The 13,220-nt window shown below is 42.6% G+C and overlaps 1 protein-coding gene across 5 annotated transcripts in view; it reads left to right on the top strand.

The window, feature by feature from the left end:
* The window catches only part of NR3C1 (nuclear receptor subfamily 3 group C member 1), a 117,736-nt gene that overhangs the window by 76,718 nt on the left and 27,798 nt on the right, over positions 1 to 13,220 (top strand). The gene's annotated exons all lie outside the window — the stretch shown is intronic.

Below are 13,220 nucleotides of genomic sequence, written 5' to 3'. Positions count from 1 at the left end.
GAGAGAGAAGCAGGCTCTCTGCCGAGCAGAGAGCCCGATGCGGGACTTGATCCCAGGACTCTGAGATCATGACCTGAGCCGAAGGCAGTGGCTTAACCCACTGAGCCACCCAGGCGCCCCCTCACTGACCTTTCTATTGCTTTTTTTTTGTCCCTTTTTTCATTTATTTCTTCTCTGATTGTTATTATTTTCTTCCTCTTACTTACTTTGGACCTCATTTGTTTTGTTGTTGTTTTTAGTTCTTTTGTGTGTAAAGTTAAATTGTTCATTTCAGATTTTTCTTATTTCTTGAGGTAGGCCTACTTTGCTATAAACTTTTTCGATCTGCTTTTCCTGTGACCATAGATTTTGGATTGTTCTTTTCCATTGTCATGTGTCTCAAGCTATTTTTTATTTCCTCTTGGATTTCTTTGTTGACCCACTGGTTGTTGAGTAGTATATTTTCAGCCTCCATAGGTTTGTGGGTTTTTTCCGATTTTCATCTTATAATTGATTTCTACTGTCATACCACTATGAAAAGATCCTTGTTTTGATTCAGTCTTTTCAGATTTATTGAGACTTGTTTTGTAGCCTAACAGATGATCTGTCCTGGAGGATATTCCATGTGAAACTGAAAATAATGTGTATTCTTCTGGTTTGGGATAAAATTCTGTATGTATCTATTAAATCCATCTGGTCTCGTGTTTCATTTAAGGCCAATGTTTCCTTATTGATTTTCTGTCTGGATAACCTATTCATTGATGTGACTGAGGTGTTAAACTCCCTTACTATTACTGGTTTACTGTCAGCTTCTCCCTTTATGTCTTTTAATAATTGCTTTCTAAGTCTTTAGGTGTTCCTCCGTTGGGTGCACAGATCCTTATAAGTGTTCTATCTGCTTGTTGGACTGATCCCTGTATCATTATGTGATCTCCTTCTCTGTCTCTTGTTACACTCTTTCTTTGTGTCTGATAAAAGAATTGCTTCCATGGCTTTTTTTTAAATGTTTGCACAGAATTTTTTTTCCTGTCCCTTCCCTTTTAATCTGTATGTGTCTTTATATCTGAAGTGAGTCTCTTGTAGGCAGCATATAGATGGATCTTCTTAAAAATCCGTTCAGCTACCATATGTCTTCTGATTGGAACATTAGTCCATTTAAGGTAGTTATTGCTAGATCTGAATTTATTGCCACTTTTTTCATTGTTTCTAGTTGTTTTGGTAGTTCTGTTCCTTTCTTCTCTTCCTCTTTCCCTTGTGATTTGGTGACTTCGTGTTATGTCTGTCCTGCCTCTATTTGTTGTGCATCTCTGTATAAGAAACTATGTTAGGTTGATGGTCATCTAAGTTCAAGCGTGCTTGAAAAGCATTACCTTTTTTATTCCCCTTTTACATTTTACGTTTCTGACAAACTATTTAGATCTTACTATTTTGTGTATCCCTTGACCAAGTACCATAGATCTAGATGAGTTTACTGTTCTTGCCTTTTAACCTTTATACCAGCTAAGTAGTTGGCTGTTCCACCACCTTTACCCTAAGTTTACCTTTACCAGTCAGAGGTGGTTCCCCCAACCCCATAATTTCCTAATTTCTAGTTATGGCTTTTTCTTTTTCACTTAAGAAAGTCCCTTTAATGTTTTTTGTAAGGCCAGTTTGGTGCTGATGAATGTCTTTAATTTTTGTCTGGAAAACTCCTTATTTCCCTTTCAATTTGGAATGAAAATCTTGCCCAATAGAAAGAGTACTCTTGGTTGTGTTTTCAGTACCACTCTCTTCCAGGCTGTAAAGTTGCTGCTGAAAAATCTGTTAATAGACTTATAGGGGTTCCTTTTTATGGAACAAGTTTTCTCTTGCTGCTTTAAAGATCCTCTAAAATGTGTAGGGCTCTCTTTGGGGCCACCTTATTTGGGATTCTCTGTTTCCTGGGCTTGTAGGATTCTTTCACCAGGTTAAGGAAGCTTTCAGCCATTATTTCCTCAAATAGGTTTTTTGTCTCTTCTCTAAGAACCACCCCCAACACACACACACAATGCAAATGTTAGTATGCTTGGTGTCTTCAACTTTGCTCAGGTTGTGTAAGGTTTTTTTCTGTGCTGTTTCGATTGGGTGATTTCCAATAACCTTTCTTCCAGGATCACTGATCCCTTCTTATGCATCGTCTCGTCTGCTGTTGATTCCTTCTAGTATATTTTTCACTTCAGTTACTGTATTCTTCAGCTCTGGTTCTTTTTTTATATTTTCTATCTCTTCGTTGAATTCTCACTATGTTTATGCATTTATCTCCTGAGTTCAGTTAGCATTTTCATAAACATTACTTAGAATTCCTTATCTGGTAGGTTACTTATCTCTGTTTCATTTAGGATTTTTTTCCCCTGAGCTTCTGCCTTCTTCTTTCATTTGCAACATTCTTCTGTCTCCTCATTTTGCCTGTTTCTCTGTGGTAGTAGATCAGTTACAACTATTAGTCTTGAAGGAGTGGCTTTATGCAGAAGGTGTCCTGTGAGTTCCAGTAGCCTAAAATGCCCTGGTCACCTGACCCAGGTGCCCAAGGAGTAACACCTGCATGGGATGTGTATCACCCCTCTGTTGCAGTGGGTCCTGATTCATGTGGACTCACTGCTGTTGGTGGTGGGAGTTGGAGGGGGCGGCTGGCTGCAGGAGCTGGCTGCAGTGCCCGACTGCAACAGTGTGGCCAGCTGGTGGGCAGGGCAGGCCTCCTGCATAGCCAGCTGCAACTGCTGCAGTTGTTTGCATTTGCTGGGCTGGCACCCCAGGGTAGAGCGCTTGGCAGGGGCTGTGATGTCTGCAGGAGAGGTTGGGTGGTAAGCCCTTTGGGACGGGCTCCAGGTGGGCTAGATGGGGTGAGTTCACAGGGAAACACTGGGGCCAGGTATGGTGCTAGCACAATAGAGAGAAAGTGTTAGAAATGGTGCCCATCGGTGCTAGTCCAGCTAGGTAGAAGCAGTGAATACAAAATGGTGCCCGCTGAGGCCACTGTCCCTGGGGAGTGCTCCAAGTGATCCCTGCCTCTCTGGCACACACCCCAACATCAGTGAATGTACTTCCTTCACGTCTAAGCCAGGTGTTTTTCAGACTGCTGCCTGTGCCCTGGACCTCCACACAAGTGAGAACACGTGCACAACTTTTAAGAGTGTGGTCCCCATTTCCCGGTGCCCTCAGGCTCTCCTGCCTATAAGCCCTGTGAAGCTTTTCATTATTGGTGCCATTCACCTGGGTAGTGGAACCTGATATGGGGCTCAGACCCCTCCTTCAGTGAGGGCCTCTGATTGTGCTAGCCCTCCCATTTGTGGGCCTCCCCAGCAGGCATGTGGGACCTGACCAAACTGTGTCTCTGCCCCTCCTGCACATCTCAGTTGGGCTAACAACCTTAGTTGCTTATGATCTTTCCTGCTCATCTTTGGTTCCTTCTGAGAGAGTTGTTCTGCTTGTAGTTGGAGATATTTGTGTGTCCATGGGAGGAAGTGAGCCCAGTAGCCCCCTCCTCCTCCATGTTTCAAATCTCTTAATTATAGGCAGTTTCTACTCTATTGTGATACTAATGATAGAGAAAAAACATTTTTAATGTTTAACTTTCCCTCAAGACTATCTACTTGGTGTTTCACACAAGGTTTAAAAACTGCTGAGTTTGGGAGTGCCTGGGTGGCTCAGTGGGTTAAGCCTCTGCCTTCGGCTCAGGTCATGATCTCAGGGTCCTGGGATTGAGTCCCACATTGGGCTTTCTGCTCAACGGGAAGCCTGCTTCCCCCCAGCCCCTGCCTGCCTCTCTGCCTACTTGTGATCTCTGTCAAAAAACAGAAACAAAAACAAAAACAAAAAAAACCTGCTGAGCTTGAATGGATATTACCCCACAGGTTCCTGCCAGGCAACATGGTTACCAAGGTAAGGAACAAGGATTCTGGAATAAGGCAGTGCTGAATTCAGATCCAGGTTGTGCTCATGTGACTTGGGCAAACAAATGGCTTAATTTTCATCAGTAAAATGGACTAGTAGGAATGATTATTTGAGGTAATATACTTATTAAGGTACCTAGCATTGTGGAGCTTGGCATATAGAATTAAAATATCTGTCATCTGGCTCACAATACCAGTATTACTATGATGGAAGTATTTTGTTTCACCTCCTAAAAACCATTTGTCTTATATTCTTCATCTGCTGGCCTATATTGCAGATGTCTACTTAAGTAACTTTTAAGTGGTTTTAAAGACTTCTTACTTCTGGGGCACCTGGGTGGCTCAGTGGGTTAAAGCCTCTGCCTTCAGCTCAGGTCATGATCCCAGGGTCCTGTGATGGAGCCCCGCATCGGGCTCTTTGCTCAGCGGGGAGTGCTCTCTGCCTGCCTCTCCACCTACTTGTGATTTCTGTCTGTCAAATAAATAAATAAAATCTTTAAAAAAAAAAAAAAAAGACTTCTTACTTCTTTCTTTGGTCCTCTTCAAGGGACAAGTTGCCCATTCTTTTCACTGTTTATTCAGTCTTTAGAATTCTTCCTTTAAATTGTTCCAATGGATATTTAGAAACCAGGATGTGAAGAACATCATTACCAAAACCTGAGGGAAATGTATATAGCAAAAACAAAAACACCATACAACAAACCAAAAACCAAAAACCAAAAAAACAAAACAAAAAAAACACCTCTCATCTGGTAGACTGGCATGATAGAAAAACCAAGAAATTTTCACACTAATATAAAAATCTGAGAAATGTAGAATCAATCCTTGCCTTTGGACTGAAGTAAGGGAGGAAGCATGTGGCCATAGATCAAGTTGGGCTTGGTTCTAAGGGTTTCATTCCTTCCTTCATACTAATATAAATATGAATAAGGACACAGCTGCTCTGAATTTGATTTTACAAACGTCTTTGTAGAGATTTGGGAATTGTGCTAATTGTGCAGAATGAGAGAAGCATTAAGTGTGTAGTCATTTGAAAATTTAGTCCAACTGTACAGACTACTGGACAATTTTAAGGCAATAGTTTGTATCTGTTTGACCTGTTTTGGGCAACCGTTACTTGGGCAAAAATCTTGATTTGCAGATCCTGGTTCGAAAGGAACTTGCTGCCTTGTATTGTGTATGACTGAGAAGTCAGACCTCAGCCTACAAAGTAGAAGGCCTTTGTACCTCTATTTGAAGACCTGCATCTACCTCAGCTTCTTAGTTTTGCCACTTTATCTTTGTGAGAGAGGTGGAGTATCTGTTAAGAACACTGTTTGTGTTGGCAGAAAGACCTGGGTGTAAATCCTGGCTTTGCTAGTTACTATATCACCTTAGGCAATCCACCTTCTCAAAATGTTGAAAACAGAACTCAGCTCATATGTTTGTGGAACATACTAAAGGAGACATGTATCTTAAGAAAGAACTTCTGTGGGAGCTCCTAGTAGTGAAGTGATACCTATTATCCTGGCTATAATCTTAAACATATACCATGTTAGCTGCCTTCATTCTTTTGCAGAACAGATAAAGATGTATAAACAAACAAAATACAGTAACATCTACTGGATACTGTACAAGATGCTGGTAAAATAAACAGGCCAAAGCCATGGCCCTTACCTAAGAGGAATTACTGATAGAAATCTCCCTCTGCAGGCATCCTAGGATCCGCTAGGTACAGTACTGCATGCCAGTGTTTAAGGGAGTCTAGAGGTTGTCATGGAACTGAAAAGCCATGGTGGACACTCCAGGCTGGGGCTACAGTTCTGAGCATAATACTTCCAGGAAACATGTAGCACATAGTAGTCACTTCATAAATACTTATAGAATCCAGGATCCCTAAGTGATAAACCAAACGGTTTGTGTAGAGGGGTGGGAAGACCTATAGTTGGAGAAAGAAACAGGAGCCAGAATGTGGACCCTTTTGGGCTTAAACTATATATACTGGAAGAGTCCCGGAGAATTTATTTAAAAGACCCATCATGGACAAATGCAGTTTTAGCAATGTGAGGAAGGAATGGAAGGAGAAGCAGTGAGAGTCAGGAGGACTTCTTGGTGTAAACCATCATCATGGTTAAGGAGTAAAGGGAAGGTATGCACATGGTTGCAGTCACAGTACACAAGAAGGAAAAGCTACATGACCATGCCACAGGGAGTAATAAAAAAAATACTGGAAAGGGGGTTGAAATTGGCAAAATTTCTGCATTTAAACCTGAGTTACTAAGCATAGTGAAATGAATTCAGGCCCTTCTAAGTATGGAATAAGATACTTAGAAATCAGTTCCTTTTGTAGTTGGGGTAGAGATGAGTGGAGTTTGGTTTTCTTAGCATCTTTATTTAGGTGGTTTTTGTTTTCATTATTTTTATTGTGCTATGTTAGCCACTATACAGTACATCATTAGTATTTGATGTAGTGTTCCAAGATTCATTGTTTGCATATAACACCCAGTGCTCCATGCAATCCATGCTCTCATGAATACCCATCACAGGGCTCACCCATCCCCCCCCCACACACACCCTCTCCGCTCTGAAACCCTCCCATTTGTTTCCCAGAGTCCACAATCTCCCATAGTTCATCTCCCACTCCGATTTTTCACAGCAGTTATATTACAAAACTACAATAAATGTTCAGAATTCCAGAATTCAAACACTTCAAACTAATGTAAAATGAAGCCAAACAGAAACCATCATTTTAACACAATTCTAAATTAAACTACAAACCTGAAATAGACCACAGCTGATAAAGTCTGCTTTATCTTGCAAAGTGGACATATATATGAGTAAAACCCAAGATGACTCCCCCAGGTGCTGGGACCATCCTAAACTCAAGCTATAATTGATTGCAGATAATTATAACAACATTGGCCTTCAGCTATGGACCCGATAATGAAGATACCTACTGAATAGCATGTAACTTAACCAACTTGATTGGCACCTGACTCCCTAAAAATAAAATCCAGTCAAACTACATATCATGTAGTTTGCCAGATCATGCAGAGATGGTGAAAAGCACCACAGGTGTAGAGATGTGAGGTCAGAAACAGCTCCACGGCCATCAGTTTCAACCTTCAGTACATAGTGTGACAGACATTAGGAGAAAGTAGTCAGCATCCCATTGTGTCACACCTGTTCTTGAATTCTTTGAAGAGCTCACATTCCTCATTCCATAGGTCCCAGGCCATCATTATCCCCATGTAAGCGAGGAACACACGTCTTCGCTCCACAGCATTGTTACTGCTTAAAATTCATGTCCGCTGATGCAGGGACAGAGCCGAGAACATGCAGCCTATGGCTTCAAGTTACCTAACACAGTGACCAGACTGAGAACTGATCTTTCCAAAGAGAAAGAAATACATTTCTTCTGTGAAACATGTTAGATCAGGCTTTAAGAAAGAAACGTAGATAAGGTGACCATATTCTCTCTTCATATAAATAAATCCACAGGACCAAAGATGCTTTTGCAGCCCCAAATGTATTCTTCTATACCCCCACCCCCACCTTGGGAAATATGGGCAAGCTCTTAAGAGTTTACTGCTGGAAGACGTTCATTTTACAGTGAGCAACTAAGCCCAGAGATGTTAAGTAACAGACCATTGGTGTCTCAAAGGTGTGAAAAAGATACCTTCTTCATGCATCCTTTACCAAAAACTCTCCTGGCTTACTACAGCATAGTGTTTGGTGCTCTAACCTTCTCCCCAAGAGGAGTGCGCATAAATGATGCACAGTTTGGGAGAACGGTCTTAATACACACCTGAACTTAAAACCAGTAGAACCCTCTCTGAGTAAATGCAAAGCTAAGAGAATTCATCAGTGTTTCTTGTTGCTAAACAACAAAAATGTGTGCTGGCTAAAACCGTTTAGCAGTCTGCTGGAAGGCTTTCATGGTATTTCTGTTTTTCTGTCTGATTTGAAAACTAGTCCATAGCTTATTATCAAACAGACCAGTAATCCCTAAGCTGATGCAGGGATGAATGGATGGGCAGTGAGAAAATGGAATCACCTGGTGTGTGCAGCAGAGTATTTACAGTCTTCCTAATGAAAAAAGGTAAGGAAGGTGCAAGGAACTTTGGTGTGTAAAAACCACCTTTTAGGGCTAGCGCTAGAGAGACAAATAAACTAATCACTAGACCTGTGTAGTCCCTGATGTCAGCTCTGTTTTCAGTCTCTTTGTGGGCTTACCTTGAATCAGAATATTTAAGGCTACCTCAGCAGGGCACTTGCTCTACTTAATGATAGTTAAGAGGTTTTAAAACATGTTTCTGGTCCTTGCTGAAATTTTTTTCCCTCTGTGTTGCTGAAAGCTTTATGGCAAAGAGTTCTTAACCTCAGCATTACTGACATTGGAAGCTGGGTGATTCTTCGTTGCGGAGGGTTGCCCTGTGCGCTGTGGGTTGCTGAGCAGCACTCTGATCTTTTCTCACTACATGTCAGTTGCAGCTCCCCAGTTCTGATCAGAGATGTCTCCACCCATTGCCAGGTGTCCCCCACCCCTTCCTTGGGGAGCAAAACTGCTCCCAAATGAAAACCACTGGTTTGTAGTACTTGGACAAAAACTAGTAAGCCTGTGAGAGCATGACACCTGTTCCATGTGTAGTAGGTAAAAATTAATCCAGTTGTAGGAGCTTTATTTTCAGGATTTTCCCCATGGTAATTAACACTGGTTTTCTGACGTCATATTGTTTTTACCCCCTCCCCCCCATGAAAAATGTTGATTTAATTCCTTTAACTTGAAGGCTAAACCAACACCACCACTTGGGTTTATAATGTTTATCATCTCTGTTCCTCTGTCTTTGGAGAGAAAGCCTCTAACTTAATAAGCAAACCTGCATCATTCTGCCAGGTACATGATAGTCCCCATTTAGAAACAGGGCAGTTGAGATTGAGAGAGATTAAAAGGTCACCAAGATACTACATTGCAAGTAGGTTGTGAATTCTAGCCTGCCTGATTTAGAGTCCCCACTATTCTCTGTAACAACAGTTCTCCCTGTGTAATCCATGGACACCTGGGATTCCCCAGGTCTTTTCAGAAATACATTCAAGATAATACCCAGTCTGTTTGCCTTTTCCACTGTGTTGACATTTGCATTGGCCGCACAGAAGTAATGATGAGTAACACTGCTGGCATCCTAGGGTACAGTAATCATTGTATGCACTCACAGTTCAAGAATATCCTGGAGGAAACAAAGTATTACTGATTCTCTTAAATCTCCACATTTGACAATGTCCTTTTACTGTCCATCTGTGTGACAGAATGGAAGATGTGTAAGGCGTGTTACGCATTTAGGCTGGACATGGCATTAGGCTTGTGTCAGAGAGGAGTGGGTGTAACATCATTTGTGTGGTGCAGTGAACAGCCACCTTTTTCATGACATACTACGAATAAACTACGGTGTTTAGCCTTGGATGCTTGGCAGAGGTTTTCTCAAAAAATGATTGAAGTGAGGTTATCACTTGATGGAAGACAACTGACAGTATTTGTTGCCGGTCTATAAAAATTTGAGCTTTCAAACAGAATGTAGAACTTTTTAAGACTTCTATCTGCCACTGTGAGCTTGACAGATGTGACTCTTACGTTGTTTAATGAACTGTGTCAACATTTGGAAAATCTGCCTAACTCGGTGAAACAATATTTTCCAACTGACTAATGCATGACAGTATGAAACCATGCATGGGTAAAAGATCCATTCAACGTGCAAGACAGACCAGTGGATGTTAATGTAACAGCGTTACACAAAGTTCACTGATAGGGTTTCGCAGCGCACACTGCAGTACTAACCTTTCAAAAACCAAAATGTCATGTTTGGGGCTAGAGTCACAAGGAGTATCTACAACTACCTGATCTTCATAAGCTTCTGAAGGACCATTAACCCTCCCCTGGCACACAGGGAAGGATGTTGACCGTGCTTCTTTTTACCTGAAGCCCTCTAGGCAGTCCCATGTCACAGGAGGCAGATAAAAATTCCCCAAGTTTCAGGGTTCATTATTTCAGTGATGCATTTCACCCACAGTACCACTTACATATGTGATAGGGCCTTTGTATTGTCACAGTGCCTGCTGCTCAGGGATCGTGACCCTGGGCTAGATGAAAGGATGTGACTTACCACACATTTCACATGCTCCTTAAGGTGTGATCACTTCTCATAATCCGTCCATGAGCCTCCTCTCGTCACTTGTTTTTCTGGCAGGAGAACTCAAGAGAAAAACCCAGCTTTGTGTGTGTTGTGTGTGTGTGGTTTTTTTTCTTCCTCTCTCAACTCTAATGTAAACCCCATGGCCTGAGGACTAAGCTGAGCACACGCTCCACTGTAAATGGGCAACAGCATTTGAGTATCCACGTAGAACAAGGCATTTTGTTCCTAGGAGTTTTCACTTAAAAGAAAGCACTGTGGATCAAGTCAGTCCACAAGAGAAGCTCCTAGCGTCTTCAGAACATTTGGCAGAGCTGGTGATCTGTGCTGATAACTTGCTGAAAACTCAGACGATGGTTAGCATTTTTTAGCAGTGAAGTATTTTTAAATTAAGTATATACGTTGTTTTTGTGGACCTAAAGCTCTTGCACACCTTAATAGACTACAAAATAGTATAAATTGACACACACTGATCAAAGACCCAGGGCATGTTAGCTTTTCCATTGAAAGGGGTGTGAGACACACTCACATTCTTAAGTGCTTTTGATTTCTTTCTGTCATGCATTTGCCATGTACCCCTATTAAATGATGGTGCTTCCACGTGGTTTGCTTGTCATGCTAGTCCTTTGGTTGGACGGGAGCCCTTCAGCGGTATTGTAGGGTCACACTTAGAGTTGCGCACCATGTCGTCCTCACCCTTGTTTCCATTGGTGCTCGTTACGGGCCTTCCTCATCTTCATTTCTGCGACAAAAACGGGACTTCTTCCCCTGATGTCTGTGGTGGTACACTTGGCAGTTTTCCACATGCCCTGTGCTTCCGGGAGGTAGCGCGGAAGGATTGATGGGAGGCCAGGGGCTGCCTGGGTTTAGAGATCGCTCGCTCTACATGCATCGGGGCCCTGCTCATTTCCTTTGCCCTTTCCCTGTTGCCGTCAGTCATTCATGGCTCGATGGCCCATTTTGCACACACTGTCATTTATAAGCTAGAATTCGGGAACGCCATCCTGGGTTTCAGGCTTCATACTGCTTTCCATTTACCTAATGCTTACATAATGCTTTTTCATAAAATCCTCAGTTTTTCTGAAACCGCAAAGAAGGACCATCTATGGAATATTTGCTTGATGCGGGGACAGTGTGCTAGGTTTTCTCCTGCTTTCAGAGATACACATACACAGGTGATGTCCTTCCCAGGCCATTCATGGAAACCAACTCAGAGCAGTAGCCACCAGCCCAAGCTCACACAGGCTTTCCAGTGGGAGGGCAGGGATGTGAAGCATGTCAGTCTGACTGCAGACAGGCCCCCTGCTCACCCTCCTCCTCCTGCGTGGCCTCATCTCGAGGTGACGCCATCTTTCCACAGGGCGCTGGGAGGCTCAACGCGGTTGTACTACTGAAGTGTTTTACAAAGTACAGGCGCACCTCATTGGAGAGCACTCCGCCTTACCGCATTTAGGGTTTGCTGGAAGCTTCAGTTTTTAAAAAATGCGAAGTCAAGCAAGCCTTTCAGTGCCATTTTCCCAACAGCATTTGCTCATTATGTATTTGTGTATCACATTTTGGTAATAGTCTTTCAGATTTTTCTTTATTATAGTTGTTCTGGTGATCTGTGATGATGACTTGTGGAAAACTCAGATGATGGTTAGCATTTTTTTAGCAATGAGTATTTTTAAGTTAAGTATATACATTGTTTTTGTAGACATAAAGCTCTTGCATACCTTAATAGACTACAGAAAAGTGAAAATGTAACTTCTGTGTGCATGGAAAACCGAAAAAGTCATTTGACTTGCTTTCTTGAGATACTCCCTTCACTGCTGTCTGTGGTCTGGAACTGAGCCTGTAGCGTCACTGAGCTATGCCTTTACTACAAAGCACTATTTTTAAAAAAAATTTTAAGTACATATACATATGTGTTTGTGTATAATGTATACAAATACATATACTTGGTTGAGGAAACATTACAGAAGCAACCTTTCAGATCTTTAAATATTACACTCCTTTTCCATAAACAACTGGTTGGTCCCTAAAAATAGCTGTCAGATGACAGAGATGGGCTGAGCAGGAATAGGAGCATCTTTAGGACTTCAGCCAAGGAAGTTTTTGCTTCCCTAACACATTGCTCTGTTCACTCACTCTAAGACCTTCCTACCTCTCTGTCAAAGTCTGGCCCAGAGCAGCTACTCCACATTAGTCCCAAGTTTCCATTCATCCAGGGCAGCTCACACGGGACCTACAGCAGAGTCAGTTCGGGTTATGCTCTCCCACTGAAGGCTGTCAGCATGTGCTCCGTGCACTCTCCCAGACCCAGCAGGGAAATCAGTACCCTGTGATGGAGAAGTATCCAGAAGTTCCTGACAGTGTTCAGAGAACATCATGGAACCCCAAGGCCTGTTCCCAAAACCGGGGTGGTGGGAACCCTGTCCATTTCACAGAAGCCTCTTCAACAGAGGATCAGCCAGGCACATGGGCTTCATTTGTGGAGAGAATTAAGGGGAGTTTTGGGCTTGTAGAAAATCTCCAAAACAAATGAGGAATAAAGGATCTTCAAATACTAGAACAGCACTCAGTGTGGTGAGAAGTTTACAAAAGGAAAAAAGAGAGCTGATGGGAGAAGCTGATTCCCCCTCTCCTTTTTCTCGAGGCTGCACCTTCAGTGAGTGGGGAGGGCAGAACAAGGGTCTCCCTGTGAAAGCCCCGCATTCCTTCTCTCACCGTGAGCCAGACGCAAGGCTGGAGTCACACTTCTGCATCCTCATAAGCTGTAGGGTCAGCCCAGATGACCCGGGAATGAGATTGCAGCCCAGACTCAGGCACTGTGAAAGGCTCTGGCTCATGGAAGACAGGGGTAGAACTGTCCTGAGACATGACTGAATTTAGAAAGATGCCTGTACGAGATCTTAAAAATCAAAAAATTAGGTGGATGTCCTAAACAGTTAACGGGGTGGGAAGCGTCTTTCTGAAGGGACGGATGCATCCTGTGTCTTGATCCCAGTGGTAGATGCAAGCAGTCCAGGGAGCCAGACTCATCAGCTGCACACTTGAAAAGGGTGAGTGACACCGTACCCACAGGACACCATCCTCAAGGGGATGATGAATACTAAGAAGCCCTCAGTGACTAACAAGTACAGTTTCTAAGTGAAGCTTGTTGTCACCATTCTTTTTTAGGGAATAC

Source organism: Mustela nigripes, chromosome 12, assembly GCF_022355385.1.
Source record: "Mustela nigripes isolate SB6536 chromosome 12, MUSNIG.SB6536, whole genome shotgun sequence".
Taxonomy (NCBI): domain Eukaryota; kingdom Metazoa; phylum Chordata; class Mammalia; order Carnivora; family Mustelidae; genus Mustela; species Mustela nigripes.
Note: the sequence above shows the minus strand (reverse complement) of the source record. Positions and strands in the feature narration are given on the sequence as shown.